This window comes from Stegodyphus dumicola, chromosome X2, assembly GCF_044657685.1.
Source record: "Stegodyphus dumicola isolate Sdum_Otavi_A_Nest chromosome X2, ASM4465768v1".
Classification (NCBI taxonomy): Eukaryota; Metazoa; Arthropoda; class Arachnida; order Araneae; family Eresidae; genus Stegodyphus; species Stegodyphus dumicola.
In genome coordinates, this window is record NC_140781.1 from 171,329,494 (window position 1) to 171,356,188 (window position 26,695).

Consider the following 26,695-nt stretch of genomic DNA (forward strand, 5'->3'; position numbering starts at 1 on the left):
ATAACTTCAGTATGATAGTAAATGACTATTGAAGCATGAATAGCATGTATTGATCAAGTTGTAAACAAATTGAACTAGAATTTTTACTTATCTTATAGAAGCGTTGAATTAAATTCCATAAAATAACAGCTGTTAAATAATGAGATAAATGATTAGGAACATTCTCATATATTTACATACGTAGTACATAAACTCTGATATGTGTCCATCCCACGTATTAGTCAGTTTCATGTCACAGACCCGGCTGATTAAAAAACCATGACAGAGTCGCTATCTATATAAGAAAAAATGTATTCGGGAAGGGTTTCCAAGGAATTTCTTCATAAATAGTTTATACGTGCAGAAAAACTATAGAAATTTCATGCATACAGCCCATACAGGTACAGGCCGGCACCATTAGGTTTCGCAACCATTAGGCTTGGCAACTGCTAAGCTTCCGCTTCATGCAGAATCAGATAGAGGACACCCCGGGGACGGTCCGAGGGCCTTTCACCCTTCTTTCCCTACATCAGCCTGTCAAAAGGATTTCAGCTCCATATGCATTATAAGTGTCTCTTTACCGCGCAGATATTATACGCTTACAGACATCCAAGTTTTCTTTCGGATTGGAACCCAAGCTGTTCGGTACGGCAGCCAGCGCATATCACTATATACTGACTGGGCGGCAGACAGTCCATAAAGTCGCCGGTAGTTGTGCCCAGAACTACTAGCCAGTGCTTTATGGCATCAACCACTCAGCCACTATTCTTAGATAATATATTTAACATATGAAAGGTCGAATACCAGATTATTGTTACTGTACGAAAGTCAATTTCATTAACAGAGAAATGAAGTACAATTATTCTACATTTATGTAATATTTGCAACTAATGGTAAATCGTTCCATTCCGAGACGTTAAATTTTCATTTACTGCAAATTATTTAATTAGAAAACATATAAAGTATGTAGAAATAATATGAACTATAATATTTTATACATTTTTAACAATCGTTGCACAATTTATTGGGATAGCCGTTGTTTTCAAATATGATGCAATTCTTTTTTCCAATAAACGAAGTCAGAAAAAATATCTCATTTATCAAGAGTGATTAATTATTTTATATTATCCGTTTTCACTGGAAAACAATAACGTGTTATTTGATTAGAAACCATTCGTGTTTTCTGTACTTTATGTTTGATTTATTCTTCTTGAATACAGTGGCATATAAATGGGAAAATATAAAACGTTGTTGCTTTATTTTGGAGCATTCTGCATAATTTTCGGCAGAGTTAATCTACTTTTTTTAAAACTACTTCTGCTCATCAAATTTGTGACGGAAGTACAAGTTTTTAATAACTTCATTTCTGCGAAGTGGCGTCCATAGAAAGACTTTCTTCGGTAATTAACAACCTGCTTGCTTAATGTCTGTAGTAACGCTTACTGACCTGGATAACAATGCTGAAATTAATAGTTTTTATTGATTAAAATCACATGCAAAGCAAATAATGCAATGTTATATTTAAGGAAAAAGTTATTAACGATTTAAATATATCAATAAAGGATATTAACGAGTACAAAACAATGAAAATATTAATTTTTGTATTACTAGTTCTCATATTCGAGAAAGAAAAGCCATTTTGTTTTGTACAAACTGTATAAAACGAGAAGAATTAACTTTGTCTTATCCAGGATTCTAGCGAAAGGTCTTCCAACTGCTAACTTGATATGCTAACTGCTAACCACGAGAGCATTCCCAGTGGAATGAGATATTTCCTTATAGTTTCACAAAATTAATATTTTAGCGACCTAATAACCGGATCATTAATGTAATTTATTCTAGAAGACCACCAGCGGCCGAGCGGTAAAGTTGCTAGACCCTCGTAGTTCGGTCCGACGTTCAAGTCCCGCGAACGGGCTAGCTATATGAGCGTTTTCATGTTTTATCCCATGTATATGAGCCAGTTTCCCTTTGAAAGTCCTCCACCAAGGCATCCTTCCCCTTAGGTAGATAGCTGTCGACGCTTTGCCATAATCAGATAAACCAAACCAAACATCTGTTCTTTTCCAATAGAAACTTTTGATGAGAATACTGATACATTTTTTTAAAATTCGAATGGCTTTCCTCATATGGTTGTAGAGACATTAAGATTTTCCGGCAAGATGAAAAATGAGTAATCGCCTTTGCCGAGAATCGAACCACGGACCTCTGGAATACCGGCCTAGTGCGCAGAACCATTACACCTCGAAGACAGTTGAAGATAGGCATTAATCACAAAATCAGTTGAAGATAAGCATTATTTTCATCCATCATTCCATCTTTTCATTCATTCTTTCAGCCATCATATAAATATATCAAAAAACTTCTCTTTCAGTTATTACAATACCATTTATCTTTTGCTCATGAGAAGGTTTTTGAACTATCTATACTGATCATTTTGACAATTTAGTTCCCTGTATACGTACGCACGCAAATGTGTTGGAGGATAAATTTCCATAGACAATGTCTTAAGTATCAATATGAATTTCTGTTTTAAGAAACTTAAATCCTAAAACGATAAACTGAAGTTTATTTCATTGCAACAATTTGCTTACTAATTTTTACGCTTCTATATATCTCAAAAATGAAGTTTCCTTCGGTCTTTAAAGGCTCAAACTGTATTCTTATCTTAACACCAGAAAAGATTTCTTAAGCTGCAACATAACACGCTATTGGGGTTTGTGGCTTCTGAAAATTTCAGTTTTTGCCACTTAGTAAAGTAATTATATGTATGACACGGTATTTCTCAGTACACAAAGAAATACTGTGTTCAGAGCCATGAAAGTTTAGGTATTCAGACTTATAGTCCTGCACGAAGCCGCCCAACCGGTATAGTGGTTAGCGTCACTGACTGCCATGCCGAAAGTCCCGGAGAAGGTATGGATGTCGAATCCCGGAGAAGGTATGGATGTTTGTAAATGTATGGTGTCGGTGCGGCATGGCGGCACTCTAAATATGCGGCAAGCCGAAAGTCTTCTCGTGTGGTTTGGTGGAAGGGGACAGGGATGGGAGACCTTTGGACCCGTCCCCCGGGGCGTTCTATATCAAAATTGGGGGTGGAACTGAGCTAAATTGCACTGTCACCTGAATGATGCTCAAGGCTTTTGCCTACGGCAGGCTTAATCTAGCGCTCCGCTAGTTTAATCCGCTAGCTTAAAGGCTTAATCTAGCTGAGAAATTTCCACGAGGAATTTCGTGGGCTTCTTGGCTGACTACGTTAGACAAGTGAGCATAAGCAACAACACCAATCCTGCATGAGGAGCAATTAAAAATTTCATAGAGGGAGCAGTAAAAATTGAGCAGATTTATGTGGCAGCTATTATGCAAAGTTATCTAACTTGCTCTCTATATAATGCTTAATGAAATCTTTTTTATAATATATTATATTTTTCTTAACTTTTCTAACTTTTCAGAATAACCAGATTCTGAATCATGTCAACTCAAATTATAGAGATGAATTTTTAGCTGTGATAAAACATTTATGTTTAATGTAAAATCGATGCAGTTCATTTATAGGCATTTTTGTGAGATGTAAGGAGTTAATGTCCCAGCTTATTCTTCAGTTGCCAAATGGGTAGCAAAATTTTTCGCTGGAACATTTCCTCTGAAGTTGATCCACGCTCCATCCACACCAATTACATCTACCCAGAGCTTAGGTTATTTGAACATGAAAAAGCACACGAAGGTTATCTGCTTAAGAAAATAGATGTCTTCATAGAGGTCTTCCTAAGGAACATTGGCCGGTATTCAAATCACACATAAATGAAAATCCCGAAAACCAAACATGCACTTAGCCCGTTCTCCTGGGACCGAAACCGAGTCGAACTTTCAGTATTCAGTCGATATGGCTACTGGTGTAACCATCTACCACAAAGAAAATTACAAAATCTTCCATATCAATCATATAGGAAATTACTGGGAAAATGGGAAAAATGCTATTCAGATAAGAGAATGCCTAGTGGGAATGTAGTACAGATTATAGGTATTCAATATGGTATGGTAGCGTAAAATCTAAAATCAGTTTAAAAAATCTAATGATGAGAAACATCTGAGCCTGATGGTTAGGTAGAATGTTAACGGAGATAAAGAAAATGGATCATGTGAGGATTTTAGAGTTGTTTTTGCAATATTTCTGGAGAATCCAAAATTTTTATACAAGTATGATGGAAATGGTTGAAGCATGAGTACACCACTTCGATCCTGAGAGTAAGCAACAAAGCGTGACCTAGAAACATACCTTTTTTTTTCTGTGAGCGACAAATTTCGTGTGAGAGCATCATTAATCAAAGTTATGGCCAGTGCTTTCTGTGGAATCTGAAAAAGCTGTTGATTTTCAGATCTTGATGTTGATTGATTATTTTCTGAAAATTTTGATTATTTTTTGAAAGAAAAAACAATCACAGGTAAGCAGTGAGGTATCACATCTAAGAATAATCAAGAACAAAACTGCGAGACGAAATTAAAAGTAAAAGAAGAAGAAAATTGACGAAGGTATTTTTTATGACTATTAATCAATGCGAGTCGCATACCTTTGTAAAAGCAAAGCTAGTTGAAACCCTTGTTGGATTACAGTCTCACTAGTGGTCGACAGGTAAGCCCACTGAATACTGGTGTAAAAACCATAAAATCGCACTCCCAAACAGCTATTTTAAAGATTAAGAATCCTTTACCTTCCTCTCCATTGTTTTCCGACATAAATTTTCTTCTTGCTTTAATTCCTGACTATAAAATTCAAATTTCATGGATCAAAGGATATATAGGCAATTTTAGTAATAATCAGGCAGATGAATTAGCCAAAGAAGCAACTTTTAATCAATATGGTATTGAAATCACCTTTCTATGGCCTCACTCAAATTTCAAGTTCCAACTAAAACAACTTGTTTCAAAGTATTATTGGTAAGCTTTGTGAAATAATGCTTCACAGTGAACTTGACCCCCAATGTAAGCTGTAAGCTTCACATCTCTGCACTCGAATCCTTCATTAAATTACTATGTAACAGGACTCGGACCCTTCCCCACATATTTCTATACAAGAATGGCGAATTCCGACATCTGCATATGTGGGAACAGAGATCTCCTGATCATTACACTTTCTCATGCCCTTTAACAGACGATATTCACATAAAATTCCCACAAACTGATATCCTGGCATTCCAAAGGTTTCTAATTATCCGAAATTTCAAAGAATTATGCAACGACTCTCTTCTTACGGCCTAGATCTTTGTCAAATATAAGTTCTCATACTGCATAAATTTAATGAACTTTTACATCCTGTAAATATGCACAAAATGACTCCACTTGTGTACTTTATAAACTGTAATAACTCCACTTGTGTACTTTATAAACTGTAATAACTCCATGGACATCTCTTTAGTATTCTTATTACAGTTCATTATAACATTGTGTTCCCACTACTTATATATTTATCTCATTTTGTTTATCTGTGTACTAATTATGCTTATCTGTTATTTTTGTTATACCAAAACAGACGTTCCATTTAATTTGTAAATTTAAAATTGTATTGAAATTATATTGTAATCTCTTTATATCTTAAATCATTGTTTTTAATAAATACTGGATTTGAAGGCGTGTGGTGGGATTGCACGATATATCATAACAGGTAAACACTAGATTCACTAGTAAATACTAACACTTCGGAAAGCTTCGGTTACTCACTTCCAAAACCTTTCTTTGTAAATTTTTATAAACCTTGCAATTTGTTTTTCCTTTTTTTAATAGTTAGTATGGGAAGGCATTATCAGTTTACACATGGTACATCGCTGGTGTTCCCCATGCTTTTACCTGTATCTGTACCTCAAGAATGGTAGTTCGACCTAGCTTGTGTTTGAACCCAGGCGAACGAGCCTCCAGCATACTTAATTTTCGTGGTTTTCTCCATGTGTAATGAGATTACGAGCTAGTGTCTCAGATAATGTCTCCATGAAGGCATCCGTTCTATTAGACAGATAGCCTCGTGGCTTTGCCATATTAGCTTCTCCTTTCATGCTTGCTTCAAGTGACTTTACCCTGTTTGAGAAACCTTAGTAAGATTTTTAAAGCATGAGAAAGAATTTTTATTCCGGGGATTAAAGGCATCGCAAGAATACTAATATTGTTTCTTATACCCTTAACAGGAACATTTTAAATTTCATCTTACATCCTTCTACATATTCTCCATTACGGAGTACTTAGATATTTGAATAGTGAATACTTTTGTATAAGCGTTGCTTACAAGACAAGAAGTTGCATACCTTAAGTTATTGTATAACGTGTCTAGGTGTCTTACAACCTCTTAAACAACATTTCTATTTCAGTTATTTTAAATGAACTAAGTTTCTGTTATAAATGATACAATTTTACACTAGATTTCTGAATTTCTTTTGCTTTTCAAATTTTTCTTATCTTAACCTTTATGTTTCATCTTCCAATTATTTTTTGATTTACTGAACACGTTCGAGTAGACAATTTTACATTGTGCGTAAAATCGGCTAAATCTCATTAACTAATCATTAAAAAATAATAACATTGTCGTTAAAAGATATAATGCTTTCAAACCATTTGATCCCAATATATTGCCAGATAGGTTTTCAGGACACTGAAGTTATCAAATGATTGTAAGAATAAACTTCCTTGTTATCTTCCAGCTTAAGTTTAGATAATATTTTATCTGAACATTAAGAGAAGAAAAACATTTCTCTTTTGCTCATTGGACTAGTATTTTTAAGCTCTATTTTTCTCTTAAAATGACTACTTAGATTCCAGGTATCTTGATGTAATTTCTTTCCTTTGTTACTACAAGAATTGATAATTGATTTGCCCCTCAAATTAAAAGTCTGTGTTATATGATAATTCCATTTACAGTTTTCTGCAAATGTATAACCGATTATTTAACAGAATAAAATTTAAAATATTAGAAGCTGAAGTAGTTCGTTTTAAATCTTCCATTTAAATTGAAAAAGTTATAAGGTATTTTCTCTCTCCTTTCTGCATACCTTCGTGCTGTAACCGTAACATACTCAGCTTGAATTCGACAGGTCCAAGTTCGAGTCCCGCGGAGGGCATTGCTCATTTTTCATGCCTGCTGCTTCAAAATAACCTAATGACTCTACAGTGGTACCCGAACTTAAAAAAAAAGATGGTGGATGATGATTCTTCATTACCAATTTCAGACACAACAGCGATAATTCGCTCCACATCTCTTAAGAGTTTGGATTTACTTTAGCTTCCCAAAGAAAGTCAAACTCTGTAAGTCTTTTATTTCTACTCCTCACGCTTTTTCGTCCTTCTCTCTCTCTTTTTCCCCTATTGCGCTTCTTTATCAGTTTCATCTAGCACATATATTAGAAAATCCATAACTGCAACAAAAACGAACCAGTAAATTTCCCTTAACTTTTTATATAAAATCATGTTATGACTTAGGTGATTTAATTTAAACTAAGCACACGAGGGATGCCACTCTAAGCTCCATTCCCCTTTCGACTTAAAGCATAACAGAATATAGAATCCGAGGATCTCGTATTCCTGTTGCCTTACCACTAATCTATGGAGAACGCCTTTGTAACGACAGATTGTAAATCCTCATTCCACGAAGACACTATGTAGTAACAAATGCCCCCCCGCCTTGCTGGGAATTCGAACCTGATGTCAATGGCTTATGCATTAAACCTTCTCTAACACCATACCGTTGGCGGCATGTTGAAATGATATTACGACTGATGGCGAAAGGGGGATAGATTATTCTACGGCTGCTTAGCATTCTTTACCAATTTATTACTATAGCTTTGCTAATAAATTATGCTTACAGTTCCAGTTAGTTTTTACAGTTAGTTTAAGATAAATATTGTTTACAAACTCCCGATATTTAAAACTGAATTTCTTGTTAATCGCGTGTTTAAACAGTTTAATAAAAAAATTTCATTTACAAGACCCTTATAGAATGTTGTTATTGTGGAAACTTTTATACTTTCTAGCAAAAGATCTGAGAGGTGATATTTCTAAAATCTGGCGTAAATCGTGGGTCTCAAACGCAAAAATAGGGGAAGTTTTCATGTAAGTCTATCCAGAAAACAAGGATATTTATATATACATATAATCTTCGAAATATTTATATATATATATGCATCTTCCTTTCTGTAAAAATGAAAAGGAAAGATAGAGCTATTTCCTACAGTACTTCTATCTCCTAAGCTTAAAAGAAGTTAATCTTCAAATGTATCAAAATACAAACATTATAGAAATTCATAAATAGTTCTGAAAATTTTTTCTCTACTTCGTAGAAAAAAGAATTCATTTTGTGCAAGATTTCTGCAACTGAGTTTATTTCTTGGTTACAATTGCAACCTAAGGTAATAATATTAAAATAAAATAAATTATTAGAGAATTCAGTTAGGCATTTTAAAGCCTTTTTTTAAAAGAGGTTAGTTGTCATCTGCAAACGATGGCGAGATTAACTTTCTTTTTCATTTACGGTTACCCTAATTTTGAAAATAGGATTAAATTTTGTTGTTTTGGGTTTTAGAAAAGAATAATATTCAACAAATTAGGTTAGCAAAACGCTTCCGCTTTCTATTTTTTTTATTACCTAAAAGTAAATCTTTAAAACCATACTTATTGATTCGTACTTTAAAAGGTTCTTCTTATTCTTATCCTAGTAACTATGTTTTTGCTTTCAAAGCAGGCAACTTGTTATCGTTAAAACTGTACTTTATACATGAACTGAAGTGCAGTAGGTTTTTGTCATCTTGCACCAACTAGGAAATTCATGCATTCGCAAACACTTAAGAGTAAAGGATGACGACTGAGCTTAAAACTCTGGACAATTTACGCTTTATCTCTGACAATTATGCAATTAATCTCTGACATCATGCTTTTACTCTGGACAATGTATGCTTTAAAGGTTATCGGGAAAGCCTTTTCTTATAAAATGAAAGTCTTCTTTCTTTTGCGCTATTTATAAGCTTTCGCGACACTTAAATAATAAATAGCTGTTAGATTAACTGAAATTACTGAAAATAACTAAACTCTTGTAAATTTCATCTTTATTTTTCCTCTTTCGAAATTTGTTATATAATTTTCAGTTAACGACTTTATGCTATTTTAAGCGTCTTTTACAAGGATAAAAAACAGAAACTTAATGCTGAGCCTTTTTTTAACCTTCCATGTGCATAATAATATTTTTTTTACTCCTCCTCATTTTACTTGCTTAAATCATAAGATTAAACTACTTTGTAAAGAACAAAGAAAAAAAATGATAAAATGAGAAGAAGGTAAGGGAAAGAAGATTGTTGAGGTAAGACAATTGCATCTAGGGCAGTGGTGCGCAAACTAGGGGTCGCCAGAAGTTTTTTTGGGGTCGCCAAATTTTTATGAAATGCATTTTGCCTGCATGCTGCATACCATACAGTGTACATATAAAGAGTGAAGCGCCGTCACTCACTGTTTAATTGCAATTTCATGCTGTCCGCTCTTTCTTTGACCGTAATGCGTAATGTATGTAAAGTGTGAAGACGCAAGTTTTTCACTCCGGTAGATAGCGCATTGTTCGCGGTAATTCGCCAGTTTTACTGTAAAGTGTTTCCTGAAATGTCACGAAATATCGAGTCAGAAGTCATAAAACGCATACAAAATTCATCTGTATTTGCTTTACAACTGGACGAGACTACCGATATTACTAAAATGTCACAACTAATTATTTACGTTAGGTTTATTTTTAATGAAGATATAACAGAAACGTTTTTATGTTGCAAAAGTTTGGAAGGAAAAACAACTGGAGAAAAAATATTCGAAGTAATAAATGAATATTTTGAAACAAAGTCCCTTACCTGGGCAAACTGTGTTTCGGTTTGTACTGATGGTGCTGCAGCATTAACAGGTTCGAATAAAGGGCTCAGAGGCTTAACTCAGAAGGTGGCGCCTCATATTGTATTTAATCACTGTATGATTCATCGGCAAGCTCTTGTTGCAAAAGAAATGGATGAAGAGTTGCACAACATATTACAAGACGCTGTTAGTTCAATTAACTACATTAAATGCAATAACCACAACAGCCCTCTCTTTTCAATACTTTGCAATGAGGATGGGTTCAACGTATGAGAGATTACTGTTACACACCGAAGTCAGATGGCTTTCACGTGGGAAAATACTGCGACGGATATTTGATTTGAGAAATGAAGTGTACATGTTTTTAATCGAAAAGAAACATAGATTGGCAAGTTATTATATCAATGAAGTTTGGCTAGGGAAGCTGAGCTATTTAGTTGGTATTTTCGAAAAACTTAACGACTTAAATCTGAGCTTGCAGGGTGAGAATTCAACTATCATAACTTCAGCTAGTAAAATTCAAGCTTTTAAGAATAAGCTTAGTCTCTGCAAACTTAATAAAAACAACACCGACATGTTCCCTTGCTTTAACGATTTTATCTAGGAAAATAATACAGATATATTTACATTTAAAAACATCATTTCCAATTACATTGAAAAGTTAAAGGAAAAATTTTCGAGAAGATTCGAGGATTTTCCTGAAAGCGATCTTGGTTGGATTCGTGATCCATTTTCCTTTGACATATGCAGTTCAACTCTTCAAATTAGTTATAAAGAGCAATTGATAAATCTAATTAGTGATTATACTCTTCGAAATCAATTTAAGACTCAGCCTTGTCAAAAATTTTGGCTATCCGTGGTAAAACAATATCCCGTTTTATGCAAGAATGCCATCAGTGTGTTAATACAATTTGCATCAACGTATTTATGTGAAACTGGATTTAGCAAACAGGTTTCAATAAAAACTAAATACCGCTCGCGTTTAAACCCTGAAGATGATATGCGAATTGCAATTAGCAACATACATCCAAACATCGATGAGATAATTAGAAACTTGCAGCCACATACGTCTCATTAAAGGACAATTTACTGATTTTTGTGTTATACAAAAAGTATTTTCTTAAAATTATAAATAAAATTAATATGCGTCAGATATGATGATGTTTTTATTCGATGAAACGAAAGAAATGCGCGAAATATACATCGTATTTGTGAACATTTATCTCTAGGGGTCACCAAAAATTTTCTCTCTACAAAAGGGGTCGCAGTCGGTTGCGCACCACTGATCTAGGGATATCGTACTTATAAGTGTCAGTGGAAAATCTATGAAAAAATATATATATTTTATATACGATTCATAAACTGAAATTTAAATTGATACTTGATGTAACAGAAACTTTAGAAATAGTAAAATAAATCCTCGTCATTTTAATTCTTAATTACAAAAGGTGGAGTGTAAAAATGCCCAGCACCGTAAAATTAACAGGTAATAAAAACTTAATTTTGCCATCTGAACTGAGTGTGCATTTGCACAGGAAATGTGAGTTTAAGCTCTTGAATTCCTTCGCAATATAGGCCTAAGAAATATATTGGCTGAAGTAATAAAGAGACTGCTATTTAAAACAAAATCTTTCGAAGCACTTAACAGTACTGAAATGCCATCTCCAACAAATAGGAAAAACTGTTAATTTGAGTTACCTAAATGAAGCTGAAACTAAGAAATGAACAATTCTTTCAAATACTCATTGACAGCAATGTCAGCAAGCATACGTTTTAGCCTTAGAATTTTTTAATTTATGTTAAGTACGTTCACGTTAAATAAAACTTTATAATTTGGTCTATGAACTAAAATAAACCCCTTATCAGAGCATCCACAAACTGAAACAATAGTTTCATAACCATCATTGACAAAATTGTTGGAACCACACAGCATTTGACATTTGCTCGTGTTCTACTCTCGGAAGCTGAGAAGAATGCCCTACGGAATTTTTTCTGGTTTTCCCAATATGTAAGCTAAACCTACAACACTTCGTTCTTAAAACATCCTCCATGAAAACATTTCTTTTCTTGGGTAGAAAAACCCTTAGTTGCTTTGTCGTAGTCAATTAACGAGCCGTAACTCAAGGACTAATTTCTCATTTTCTTCTTTTGGGAACTTACTAATTTTATAATTTATTTATTAATAAAGCTTATCATAATGAGCTGAGAAAATAAATAAATTTATCTCTTGTCTTTGCTCCTCGCAATCCAACTGTAGAGACATTCGGTTACTTTGAAGCAGGAGTCATGAAAAATGAGCGATGCCCTCGCTGGGACTCGAACCTGGACCTCTCGAATACGCGATAAGTGTGCTAACCGTTACACCACGAAGGCATACAGAAAGGACGGAGAAAATACCCCCTAGGGCGACTGAGGTTTAGGGGATCCAGTCACCAAATCCTGGTTGTGAAGAATAATCATTCATCACATTTTTTTGTTCGGACGCCACTGTAGAGACATTAGGTTGTTTTCAAGCAGGAATCATGAAAAAAGAGCGATGCTCTCTCCGAGACTCGAACTTAGACCTCTCGAATACGTGCCGAGTGTGCTAACCGTCACACCACGAAGGCATGCAGAAAGAAGGGAGAAAATACATGAGAAATTTTATAGTTTTTAATTGCTGATTTTAACGTTATGGAAATGGATGCTCCGTGTCCTGATAGATATATGTGTTTAATTTGAATGAACTCCAGAATTAGAATAATTACCTGCAAATTCAAGTACAAGCCAAGCTTCATATAACAATATTATTGAAGTATCAATAGAAGAGTATTATCATCTTTCTCGTAGATGTTAGCTTTCCATTTAATTCTTTCTGTCGTACGCACTGTTTAAACATCGTTTTTCCAATTTAACTCAGAATTCTAAGCAGATTCCTATCAGTTTACACTTTTAGTCTGGAAGTATTTTATTTTTTTAATCTGAATGATGTAAAACGTCATAACTAGTAAAAATAACTCATATGGGGGTTTCAGCTGAGGCAGAAAAACCATTAAAGATATTTTGAACATTAAATTTATATTATAATAATAAACGAACTAAATTAATTTAAGTATGCTTTTGTTTACCTAAATTAAGTTTACTTTCATCGTGTAACACATTGAAAGGAAATTATTATCAATTACACCTGTACACAAACTAAAAGTATTAATCAAGTATTCTGCCCAAGCATTTTGGAACGTTTAAGTAACTTGTGCTTAGCGTTTTTATGATTTAGCACTCAAATGAGGGATTATTGAATAGGGAAGAGGAAATAATCATTCTCCTTGTTTTTTGATACAGTTATTTTGGGGGGATTTGGGGGCTTAATATTTCATGAAAAACGATAGAAAATATTTAGGTTTCCTCTAGAATAACATTACCTTTAAAATTCATATTTAAAGAACATACATAGAAACGATAAAAGTAAATTAAATAAATAAAGCTTTTCTAAAAAAATTAAAAATAGCTTTCATTTCTGATTTTAAAATAATATTACAAGTTTGCAGAGACATTAGGTATTTTTTGAAAGCAGGGGGAATGAAAAAAAGCAAAACCCTCTGCGGGACTCGAACCACGGATTTCTCGAATACGCACCGAGTGTGCTGACCACTAAACGACGAAGGCATGCTAAAAAGGCTGGAGAAATACCTTATAAGGTATATTCGCATAACTGATAGCCTGTTATTTAACAAAACAGATTTAACATAAATACGAAGTATTTATTTTTTAGTATGAAGTGAGATACAAAAATGTTTCTTCTCCAGTACAAGTACGTAAAACTAAGCAATTAAGTGTTTACTTAAGAATGCAGATCTACTTTATCGTTTGTACAGCTGAAGACTATGGGACAGAAAGAAGGGATTTAGAAATTCACAGTTAATACAGAAAGTAAAATATTTACTGCTTAGTCCAGGAATTATACATATAAGTATAGGCACTTTTTTTTTCTTTTGCATAAAGGAAATTTAATGCGTTTAAAATTTAAGCTACCAGGGATGTGTATCATTGAAAGATTCCACAAATATTTCACATTTAAGAAAACTTTTGTGGTGTAAACAGCGGTAAGTAACTAAAATGTTTCATGAATGAAGCATTTTCTCCATTTAGCGAGCGGTAAAGTTGCTGAAAACTGGTAATTCGACCTCGATTGGATTCTAGACGAATGGGCTGACTGCATGAGCGGTTTCATGGTTTTCTCCGTGTGTAACGTAGAAATGAGCTAGTTCCCCTTAAAACGTCCTTCATTAAGGTCCTTCATCTTAGGCATATAATATAGGCTGTTGTTATCGAAATATATTGCAATTTATTGACTGTCCCTCAAAGTCAACATGGTCCTAAGTGTTAACTAATCACTGCCATAAATTTTTCCGCGAAGTTACATGGTATTTTCCCCCTTTCCTCGAGAGTTCTGGGTTCGAATCCCGCCGAGAACGTTACACATTTTTCATGTTTCCTGCATCGATATAACCTAATGACTCTACAGAGTGGTTTATTTTATATAATACTGAATTCTAGTAATATGAATTTATATATTCTCTAGTAATACAGTTTATATAACGCTGAAATCTTATAATATGAATATGATAATCAAATAGTTTAAAAATATTCTCCAATGTTCCGACTAAAGCCAATGAAAAATTGTTTTCTTAAATGCAAAATAATAGTAAAAAATAGTATCTCTATATAATTTATCTTAATATCATCGTGATTTGCATGACTGTTAATTTTTACATAGTGGAATTGAGAATAAGCAGGTAAAATGAGCGGGGTTTTGTGACCTTGGGAAATTTTTTAAGAGAAAGAACACTTGATTATCCCTTCTGATAAAATGTTTACCGTCTTGATTGTTATGATATTGATATTCAGAGCTGAAAGTATTGAGAGAGACATTTGTCAGAGTTGACGTCTTTAAAACTTTTATTAGCCTGCGTGAAAATCCGATGCGTAGTAAGCGAATTTTCAACTCTTCACGAATATTAAAGATGAATGCAGAAAACATAGAATAAATATAAGAGATATCTGTTCCAAATTCGTACTCTGGATGATAACTTTAAGGTTTATAATAATTTCATAAAGCTTTATTTGTATTTAATATAAAGGCATAAATACCTTAAAAATTTTCATCTCTTCCTTTTTTACAGTATTTTAAAGAGCAAATGGGGACTGAATAATAAATCTAAATTACTCTTATTTGAAACATATAATTCGCACTGTCTTACTTAATTGTTTGATCGAAGGGAAAGAAGAAAACTATATTATTTTCCCCAAGAGTCGGGGCATTTCATTGATCTAACAAAGTTCTCAAAATGTAAAATGCAAATTAAGTTGCACCAAAAGCATTTTACCTATGCTTCTCATAACAAATAAATTCTATCTGTTAAGTAAATTATATAACTCTTATTCGTAGCTGTAGCCGTATTGGTAGCTTGAACTTTTTTGTGAACAGTAAGAGTTAAGAGACAGATTGAAAGCAGACCGTTTAGCACCGTGCAGGGCCGTTTAGCACAGAGACATCATTTTTGTTTATGTGATGTGATAATGTATAGTAAAAATACTGAAACGCAACAATTTCGATTCCCACATCCGGTTATTTCCAGTTTCCGTTTAAGTCAAAACTTCTTTTGAGTTCCAAACCTTCCCAGTAATAAATAATAGGGAAAACATTCGCTGTTTCGAATTATGCTGCAGTTGTCTGGGAATCCCAGGAGTGTTCTAGCAGATTTTTAATCTGAATAAAGAGAGAATACTTTAATTAATGTGAACTTCACGGTCTTTATTCTCAATAGAACGAAAGTTATCGCACCTTTTACGCCAGATGTTCTTCTTAATTACTGGAATCAAATTTTTGTTTTAATATTTAACTTACATTATTGATTTAACCTTCGAAAAGGAAACAGTTATAGGTCACTGAAAAATTAAACAGAACTTCATATGCGATTAGGTCTGCGCGAAAGTTTTGTTAGTTATGCATCTTTTCTATTGACTGAAATTCTTAAAACACCAGGCGTGGTCTATGTTTCATTTAATTTCGAAAAACTTTCTAAGAGAAAATCTGAATTACCTTATTTAACGATTGAAGAAAAAGCTGTTTTAGTTAATTTAGGAATTTTGGAAACAGTTGCAGAGACATTAGGAATTTTTTGAAGTGGGAGAGATGAAAAATGAGCAACGCCCTGGCCGGGACTCGAACCACGGATCTCTAGAATACGCGCTGAGTGCACTGGCTATTACACCATGAAAGAATGCTAAGAAGGCGGGGAAAATACCTTATATAACCCCCTCTTAAAGGGCGACTGGGCAGTAGGGGACCCAGTGGCCAAATCCTAGTGGTGAAGAATCATCCTCCACCACCTTTTTTAGTTCGGACGCCACTGTAGAGACATTAGGAATTTTTTTTTTTTTTTTTTTTTTTTTTTAAGCAGAAGAGATGAAAAAATGAGCAATGCCCTTGTCGGGACTCGAACCACGGACATCTAGAATACGTGCCGAGTGTGCTGGCTATTATATCACGAAGGCATGCTAGGAAAGCGGGAGAAATACCTAATACACTTTCAACAAAAATAAAGAAAGCATTTGGGTTCAAGTACGGATTTACCATTTTCTTTCTAGACACGCATTTTTTACACATTTACTTTGATAATGCCTCTTTCGAGAGGTTGCTGATAAGAGGGAAAAAAAAGGGTAGGAGACCTTCGGATACGGGGTGTTCTACATAAAAACTAGGATGGAGCTGAGCAGGCTTATATTGTCTATCACATACATGGTGCCCATGGCCTTGGCTAACTGCAGGCACAACGTATCTCTCTTAGTCACGATCGGTGACTTTATCTACATTATATACTAATGAAGAGTGAGAAGAGGAAAGATCGCTTTCAAGCTTCAGCGGTGAACTGATAGCGCAGTTTAACAGATAACGAAGTCCTAAGTTTGAGCCTCATTTGAAAGCTACGATTTTAATCCACTGTAGAATTCTCATGTCCGTTTCAAGATTCGATGAAAATCTGTGACTAGCAATTATTGACTGAACAACTATATTATTGACTGATCAGCAAAAGAAAAAATATAGGACCTGTAGAGTCATCTGATTCTGAATGCCAAAACCTTTCAGTCAGCTACATTCTCTTCAAAATTTATCCAAGAGATGACAGTAAATTGTTTTAAAAAAACACACACACAAAAGTAACGATTGCTCTAATTTTGTACCAAAAATAATAAAAATGAACTTCAAACTTCAGATTATTGGTTTATTTAGATACGACTAAACGCTTGGAAATGTTTAGTGAGAATTACTTGAATGGTTTTAAGTAATATATTAGCATGGATGTAAGGGTGAAAAAAGAAAATACAGAGAATCTAGCTTTGACACAATTACTACAGAAATGAAACGATTTGAAAATGCAACAAACCTCTATTGTTTAAACTCTGTTGTTTAACCAATGATGTTTAAAACCGATAAAAATAATTGTTTACAAAAGCAAGCTTCAGTGTTTTATTTTCTGTTCTGAAAGTCACGAAAAGGTTTGGTTTGGTTTATTGAGATTATGGCAAAGCACACTAGGGCTATCTGCCTAAGGGGAGGGATGCCTTCGTGGAGGACTTTCTAAGGGAAACTGGCTCGTATACACGTTACACATGGGGAAAACCACGAAAACACCCATGCAGCCAGCCCGTTCGCGGGACTCGAACCTCGGACCGAACTACCAGTGTTCAGCGACTTTACCGCTCGGCCGCTGGTGGGCCTGAAAGTCACGAAAACATCTTGCATTTTCTGCACTGATGTCACGAAAAAGCTACATCGTAAAATGTTTCTTCTATCAAATAATTATTATATGAGCGAAAGAAGTTTTAAAGTGTAGCAGACAGGTTAAATTTGGGAACTGCTTTTTAGTAATCAAATACAAATGTACAATTAAATCCCTGCGTCGTATTTAAGACTTTCGAGTACACAGAATTGTACTTTTTTATACTTAAAAAAGAACCTTTTTCCGATAATTTACATCATATATGTAACGAATTACAGGATTCCAGGTATCAAGATATGAAGAATTTTCTTTATGATTCAAAAACGTTTGTATTAAATAATACGTTATTAATTGCTTATTAGTGATAATACGATCTTCCGCTTTGCTAGCTGGATGTGCTATCATTTATAGCACGATAGGAGAGATGTAAAAATTCCTTACGTTGTCTCTTACATAAAGGGAGGATAGAAAGAAGAACGAGACACAGTTGTGTAAAACCTAGGCCATGATAATTAACAATGATAATTTAATCTACGGATAAAGAGGCACATTTTTTAGTTACAATTTTAGATGATATAGTATGTGACTACACTGTTGAAATTTCGTCGATGGCATAGTTTTCTGATATTGGCTGTGTTAGGAAATGCTAACTAATTAAAATTATTTAATGAAGAAATTTGAAATAATTAGCACTCATAGTAGGAATATATTTTTGTGTGTATTTTTAAATCATTAATAAGCAGTTATATTCATATAAGCAATAAATAGTTTTACTTTTATACTGAATAAAATTGATTTGAGTATTAAATTTTGATTAATGTAACTAAACTATTTCTTGCAGAATATTAGAATTTTCGAAGCCCGAAAACATGATAAATTAAAAATAAATCAAATGCGTCCTCGATGGGATTCGAACCACAGATCTCGCAGTTTGCCAGCTGGATGTTAACCATTAATACCCCAACAGCATGCGACGAGAAAAAGTGATAATTAATTGTACTCTTCTCCACTTAAAGGGAACTAGGAAGAAGCACGAGAAACATTTGACCAATTCTAAGTAGAGACGAGTTATGGACCGTCATATTTTTAGTTCGGGTACCATAATAAAGACTACTAGATACTTCGCACCAGGAATATAAAAAATTAGCTGTAACTTTGTCGGAATTTGAACGTGGATTTTCCAGTTTGCCATCTGGACGTGCTAACCACTTACAAGCGGAGAGGGAGGCGATAATTCCTTACAATTTGAATTCGGTCTTCGTGAGAACCAGCTGTTTAAGAAGCATTTCTGTGATTAATGTAGTTGATACAAGATGTTCTTATTGCCATATCTGTACATTTTTGGATGTATAATTATCCTGATATAGCTACCGTTTGCACGTTGTCGAGCAACTAATTTATCTTTTGAACTGGCCTCACTACTAAACTACAATGAAATAATTTGAGGAAAGAAAAGTAAGTGAAAATATATGCAATAGTCACGGGCAAAATCTTAATAAACGGCAATATTCTATATAAGTCTTCAAAGCAAGATACGTGGACCATTCAAAATAAATAAGTAAATTTTTAACTCGTAGAAGTAAAATATGCAGTATGCGGTTATAACAAACTGAGTCGGAATAAATACCTCGAATATCGATCACTCAATAAATGATGAAAGTATACTAGAACAATGCAATTTTTTTAAAGCCAAGATGTGAAATAAACTAAATTCTGAGCTAAATTTGTGTTTTGGCTCTATCAGAAAATGCTAACCAAACTAATTCAAAATAGTTAGTAAAAGAAATTAGTAAAAAATATTTATCCCTAATACTAAAAAAATGTGTTTGTTTATGAGCATTTAATATTTTAAGAGTTAAAATTATTTATGTATTAAATTTTTATTAATTTTTGATTTTATATTAGTATGTATAGAAAAGTAAGCCAAATGAATCATTAAAAGTGAGTTTATCAAAAAGGGAGTTTTATTAACTTTTATCAAATAAGGGTAGCAAGCAAAAAAAAAAAAAAAAAATCGAAGGAACAGCATCAGAAGTATTCCGTTATTTGCAAGGAGTGCAATCTCAACTTAGAACGATGCACCGATGAAATACACATCAGAACTTCGTTTCATGATCTCAGAATTAATATATCTCCAGAAAAATGCAATCAGTCGCAAATCATCCTAAAGTCATTCAACATCAAAAACTCAAATTATTGAAATCAAAACAATAAAACCGTAGTATTATTTAATAGAATTTAATTAATTTTGAAAAAATGGCTGCAAAGAAACCCGCAATATGAATTCAGTGTGTTTAACATGCGTTCTTCATACAGCACCGTAAAGTTCGTTTTCTTTCTTATGATACGTTACGGAGTTACTGCAGTTCACCTTATGTATAGACTTCTAGAGCAGGCGGTTCTCAACCTTTTGACTAACGCGTACCATCTAAACAAAAATTGAAAACCTTTAGTACCGCCTCTACAAAGTACTACTACCACCACGCCTCTTGATTGCATAAATTTACGAGTGATAGAGGAAAAACTCAATCAGGATGTTCGAGTTTTAATTTTTGAATTTAATAGTTAAAAATTAAGAAAGAAAAAAAAATCTGAAATGTTTCGGATTTTAAATTACGTCCAAAGAGGCGTTTTTTTAACGTTTTGTGTGTTACCTTTATTTATTAAATATCACGTTCTTTGCACTTAAACCATCAAATTTAGTTCAATAGTAATGTCGCAAAATAATTTTAAAATGAGCATATCTTTAGAATTTCCGATACACAGTTCGACGCGCTGGAGATAAAAAGGGTTTTTTCCCCCGTAGAGTGTTGCCATTGCTCGCTTTTAAATCGTTGAGTTTGTTACTCAAAAATTCGTTAAAGTTTTACAAAATATGAAATCGATAATAAAATAAATTACAAATTTCAAATTTGGGATTTCAGATGCCCATATTCGCAGTAGGATTACGTCATTCAAAATGATATGGTTCTAGATACCGTTGTTTTATCACAATGCGAGAAATATACATACATTTATGCAGATTTTTCGTTATTTAATTTCTTCAAATATAATGCAGGAGTCTAACATTTTGTGGCAACAGTTTGAAAAGTGAATTGACATTTATAGGAGTCCGACGCAAAATGCCAAAACGAAAGTAATAGTCCTTCGGGACTCAAATCCCTTCGGACTAAAAATACTTTGCTTCTTTGCGTACCACCTATTTTTCTCTTGCGTACCACCGCTTGAGATCCCCTGTTCTAGAGGAAACGTCAGATAACTCTCAGCTTTTGCTTCATATTTTTTGAAGTAATGATTTTCACAATTTCTCCAGAAACACTTACCAAACACAGCTAAAAATGTTTCGCTTTGTGTGCGTGAAGGAATTATGTAATACTAATGACTACAAATTCAGACTACTGGATTTAAAGCTATTCACAGGGCAATTCATTTTCTATTTCATTGATAAACAGCTTTCAAGCTATTGAGCTTTAGAAAGAAAGTTGGCTGATAAATTGATTATGGGGAAAGTCCATGAGCAACATCTGCCTTAACATGCCCTTAAAGAGGACTTACAGGGAAATGTGGCTTTTATTCATATTATACACCCTGAAAAAAAAAAAAAAAACTCACGAAAATCCCATTCGGCTAGCTCTTCTCTGGGAGCTAAACCAGGAAGCACATCGTGTGCAACAGCTAATCCTTTCGTTAGCTGACAAAGAGAAAATCAAAAGAAATTACGAAATAATTAAGAAAATATTATTGCGAGTGCATCAGAATTTAAGTGAGGATATGAACATAGAAAAAACATTCGACTTCTAGATGTAATAAAGACGTTCGATTTAAATACGAAAGACTGACGATGTTCCATTTAAGGTAGTTTCAATACCAAATGTTACTTTCAATACCTGTCGAATAATTTGTTAATTGTCGTTAAAAGACGAGAAAGGAGACAACTGGAAGGACTTAAATCAGAAAGCTTCACAACAGAGGTAATACAGAGTTTACTTGCCATACAACAATGAAGTAAATTTTTTTCAGAGAATTATAATGCAACTCTAAAATTCTAATAAAACTCATTTAATCCTTTGTAAAACAACGCTTATTTATATCCATTTGTCCATTATTTATATCCATTTCTTTCTTTACATAAGTTTTTTTTTAACTTGATTCTTATAACGGTATTCTTTATGGTTTGTTTTCATAACCTACAAATCATAAGAATGTTTTGTGGGTCATTAAAGAATACAAGACAGCAAAAATATTTTAAATTCTGAAATGTACATTAATTAGAAACAAGTATCATGCGTAAATAAAAGTGGCCATGGAACTCAGAAAATTTTACGCTTCAGTAAAATTTGATTTTGTCTATTTTCAGTATCCTTTTAGATCTAAACAATTAAGATTAGGAATACCAAGAAGCTGTTATATAAAGTAAGAATTTTTTGTATCTTTTCTTTTACGGTTTGAGAGAAATTAATGAAATGTGTACAAGCTCTTAAATATGTAATCTCAAGCGCACTTTTACAGTAGCACGTAAAAGTTTGGAGTAGCACAACCTTAAAATTATCTTGCTCGCAATAAGGAATAATTTCTCGTCAGTAACCATCCGAGGCAACACGTGAAGACGAATTTGATTGCGGTATTGGCTTTATAATCTCACTGAGCTCTGCGAGATTCATGTATTAAACAGAATTATTTTGCTATGGTACACCGTAACTGATCTTTCACTCATTTATTCCAAGTCCGTTAATTCAAGTGGATAGAATTCAATAGAAGTTGGTAATGGGGTCACATCTAACAGAAGCTCAGCAAATAGATCGGGTGAATTTTAGATTCCAAAAGCAAATTGAACATTTATTTACCCGCCGAAAATTTTCACATCTCAAATCACCTGTGAGGAAACTACAAGAAAGCACTTGAATCTGCCGCAGTAACGTATTTTAACTTAACAGATTATTAATTACTGCTTAACTCTTCATGAGCTTAGATTCACCGTTTTACATATTTTAGTTTTCCTAATCAGGATTTATGGAATATTATTGCTCTTCAAACTGAAGTATAAAGATTTAACTCGTGTTTTTAATATGTCGATATAATGATTTATCGATGTGTTATGTAACAGTGAGCATCTTCCGATTACATTTGAGTAAAAGACATTAATTATTAAAGGGGCTAAAACACATAGAACAAAAATCGCAGTTTTATCGTCCTGTTCGGAATTTAGACCTATAATAAGAGGAAATTATAAATACCCATAAACTTATCATATATGGCTCAGAATGATTTTCATCTTCACCTGGTACATTTAACATACGCAAATTCAACATACGTAAATTTAACATACGCAATACGTAGTCTGTAAGCCATCAGACTACATTTAACGCACGAAAGTGAATAGATGCAACATAAATGCTGACAACTCCAGAGATACATTGCATGAATATTATCCTTTAATATGCATCATCAGTTGTTTCGATTTTGATTTAGCTTTCAATTCAGACTTAATTTCCACAGCTTAAGTAACGGAATATTTCAAATAAGCAACTGCTCTTTTATATATTTAAACTATTCTCTATTTAAAAGAGTTTGATAAAATGCAATTTCCCCTTTTTCCAGAGTCATCATTCTTTCTTATATTTTCTCATTAAAAATTTCAGAGTCGAATATTTTAAATAGCAAACATTTTTACAACATCAGGTGCAAGAACATCAAAATGACAGAATTTCATTAAACGAGTGTCATATGCCGCCTTTTCCCAGAAAGGTTATTTTAAAAATAAAAAATTATTAACTTCGGTACAACTATAAAATTCGGTGACTTGATAATTTTAGACAATTTTGCTAGAACATTTGAATACTTCTAGCATAATACAAATAACATTTCTAAGGCTTATTAAAATAGTAAAGAAAAACTGAGTACTTACCTAAAATTAGAATCAATCCACATAAATTTGCATCTAAATTCGTTAAATAAGTTTGATGATAAAGAAACGCATTCAGCATTTCCTTCAGTGAAACAAATAACTTAGGAGAGAAAGCATTCTTGATTTCATAACAGTTGTCATTCGTGCAATTTAAAATTTGAGAGCTTCAGTTGCAGTTTTTTATTTTTTATTTAAACTAAAGAAAAGCTGGGAACATTCAGCTTTTAGCTTCCAGAAATTAATTCTGAAAAATGTGGTAGTTCAATAAACTTCCGTATATAAACCAGAATTTAAAAGCAATTTTTTCACTATGCATTATTTAGAACGTAAAATAATGAATTCTTGTCTCAAATAAACTCTGAATAAAAGATGTTCCTTTGCACATGAATTTTTCAGGGACTTAGATTGGTATTTCACAGATTAAGTATTAGAAAATAGAGCGGTATCCAAACAACTGTTCTCTGTTATACTGAGTTCTTTGGCACCAAGTCGATAATACAGGATTATTGCATTATAGTAAGACACATCGTTTTGCATTCGATATTAATTTCAGTAAAATTTCAGTCAGTGTAGCAAACTTTGCACTGAATTGTAACCCTGACGCACATAAACAAAACGTAGGAAAATAAATAATCCGTATTATGCAGTATTATGCAGCCGCAAGTGGTTCCAGCTTACGAATTGAAAACAAAACAACTGTTCCTGACGTTTCCTCAAGTGCAACCTCAAACGACGAAACTGAAATAACAAGATTCGAAACCACTTTCCTCTGCCGTCGAAGGTTGAGTGAAAGTGAAAATCTTTCCACTTAGCCCACAGGACACGCACCAGAGAGTTTTCGACAACAAGGAATACTATTTCCCTCTCGTGTTAACCCCACAGTCCACGGGATCGCCCAATAGTGGGCCATCGTAATCACAACGTCACGCCAAATTTTGTAGGTCACTAGAGAAGAAAAAGAAAACCTAGCGAGAATCGGCTGAGTATCAATTTTATGACTATGGATCGGATAAGCCTAGAAATATTTTAAAATAGTTTCCAGTCCTGCTTTGGTAGATGGAAAAAAATGCGTTCCGGGAAGAGAAAATTAAAAAATATTGATTATGGATAGTGTTTATTGTTTGTTTTCTTTTTAGGTCAGCCGTACTATCAGTTGCGCCTCTGAAGAAACGGAATAAACACGAAGAAAGTTCTATAAAATGTAACTAGTGTTCAGATAGGATGAGATGTAGCTGAAACAGAGGCTATGGTCACGTAATTGAAATTGCGGAAATGCATGATTACCTGCTCATGCATGATAAGAAGGCTACCTGGAAGCCACATAGACTTCCTCGTCTTACTTTGATGTCCTTGATTCTACTTAAATCGCTTTCTGTGTAATTTGGGCTCAGCTGTTCTCAGCTCGGAATCAGAACAGTTCCTTTAGAAAAAGAAATTACTATGAGGAACTAGTTGCATCGTAACGTTACGTTTTGTGTGTTTGGATTATTTGATGTCTCGTGCTTCCTCACGTGCCTTTCTAGGTCAGAACTTGCGGAAAACAAAATGTATGTCATATCGTCTATTTTATGGAGACATTACATTCAAAAGTCTATCTAATGGCCATTTCACCTTTAAATATACGCATGATGCTCCTGTTTTAGTACTCTAACAAGTTATGGAAATGATTTCATAAATATTAATCTTAAATGAGAAAAATCTTCAGTTTTGTACGTGCTGTATGTTAAATTATTTCATTCAGTTTAATTTTAGAGGAACAAATTTACATACATTTCGATTACCTTAGAGTTTGCTGGAAACTTTCTAACAATTCTTAAATTTAGAAATTTGGCATGGCCATTGATAATTATGCCCAAAAAATCAGTTATTTAATTATATATCCTCGGTGCAGAATAGGGACTAAACGACTGCATATTTTAACTTCTCCCTGAGTTCCTTATGATTCGGTAATTAGAAGTCTCATATCGCCACTGGTGGTGATGTCGAAGCATAAAATTCATTTTATTCTGATGTCGAAACCAGAATTTTCAAGAGGAAGTTATAAAATCTAGCAAGCCCTTTTAATAATTTCTGAATTCCTTCCGTATTTTTTGTGGAATAACAAATCTATTACAGTTCGTTTAGGAAAATAATGGGCTATTACACATCTGTCTGAAATATGGATTTAAACTTGAGTCATCATGCTTTCTGTAAAACTGTTACAAAATTTAAAACTAGATCTTTGCGGTATAATAAGTTAATTTTCAGTTAGTTGCATATTAATCTATAAAACTTTTAAGTAATTTAAAATTACCATGTACTCCCCATTGAAAATTTAAAAAATGAGCTGCCCTTTCAAAAACGAAACAAGCAACTCAAGTGTCTTCAGATGGGTAGTCTACGGCAAGTGCTCATGACTTTTGCACAGAAATGTAAATTTGAGGAAATTTTAAAATGAAGCTCACAAAATTAAGGAATCAGTATTAAGAATACTACAAGTCACTTCTTTTCTCTCACCATCTCTTCGAAAGCAAAATTCAAAGCAAAAGACGGAACAGAGTTCGCTCATTAAATTTACCCAAAAAAATGATCCAATGGTTGAAATTTGTTTAAATTTGTTAAAATGCTGAAATATTTTATTCTCGTCAAAGAAGAATACTTGCAGGATTTTGAGATGCAAGGGAAGTTAAGAAAAATGGAAAATAGTTTTCATGGCTCAGCAATCAGATCACGCTTTATAAACACTTCGTTTAGAAAATCTAGGCATTCATCCCAGAGCTTGGAACTCTGACTACTCTTCTCTGATTACAGAATTATCAGAAGAAAGATATCAGAAGCTTATTATCAAAATATCAGTTCTAATCAAATTAATTAAGTTTATTCTTCCTGGAAAAAATACTTTGTTAACTTATATACAGGTTTTGAGAAATGTTGAGATGGATGCAAGCATAGCATGACAGATTCTTTTTTATAACTGAAATCCATGAGTGCAAGGAACATTTTTCATTTTATGTCATATAAAGATCAAGTATATTAGGGCTAACTAGCTAACTAAGAAACATTAAGACCCATCCCACTAAAATCTAGCATGAAAGTGAAACAAAAAGCCATCTGGCCAAAAATTTTCTAGTGAGAGCAAAGAATGCATTGCTATAATCAGAATGGTAAATTAAACATTTGTAAAATAGTAAATAATAATATTTACTATAAT

General features: G+C 33.5%; 1 protein-coding gene across 1 annotated transcript in view; it reads right to left on the reverse strand.

The window, feature by feature from the left end:
* LOC118194900 (uncharacterized) overlaps positions 1–24,844 on the reverse strand; it is an 84,960-nt gene extending 60,116 nt beyond the window's left edge. Inside the window, exon 1 of the mRNA XM_035366111.2 lies at positions 23,506–24,844. The gene's annotated coding sequence lies outside the window, so the exon portion shown is untranslated. The remainder of the gene's footprint in view (positions 1–23,505) is intronic.
* Between the last annotated feature and the right edge of the window lie 1,851 nt (positions 24,845–26,695).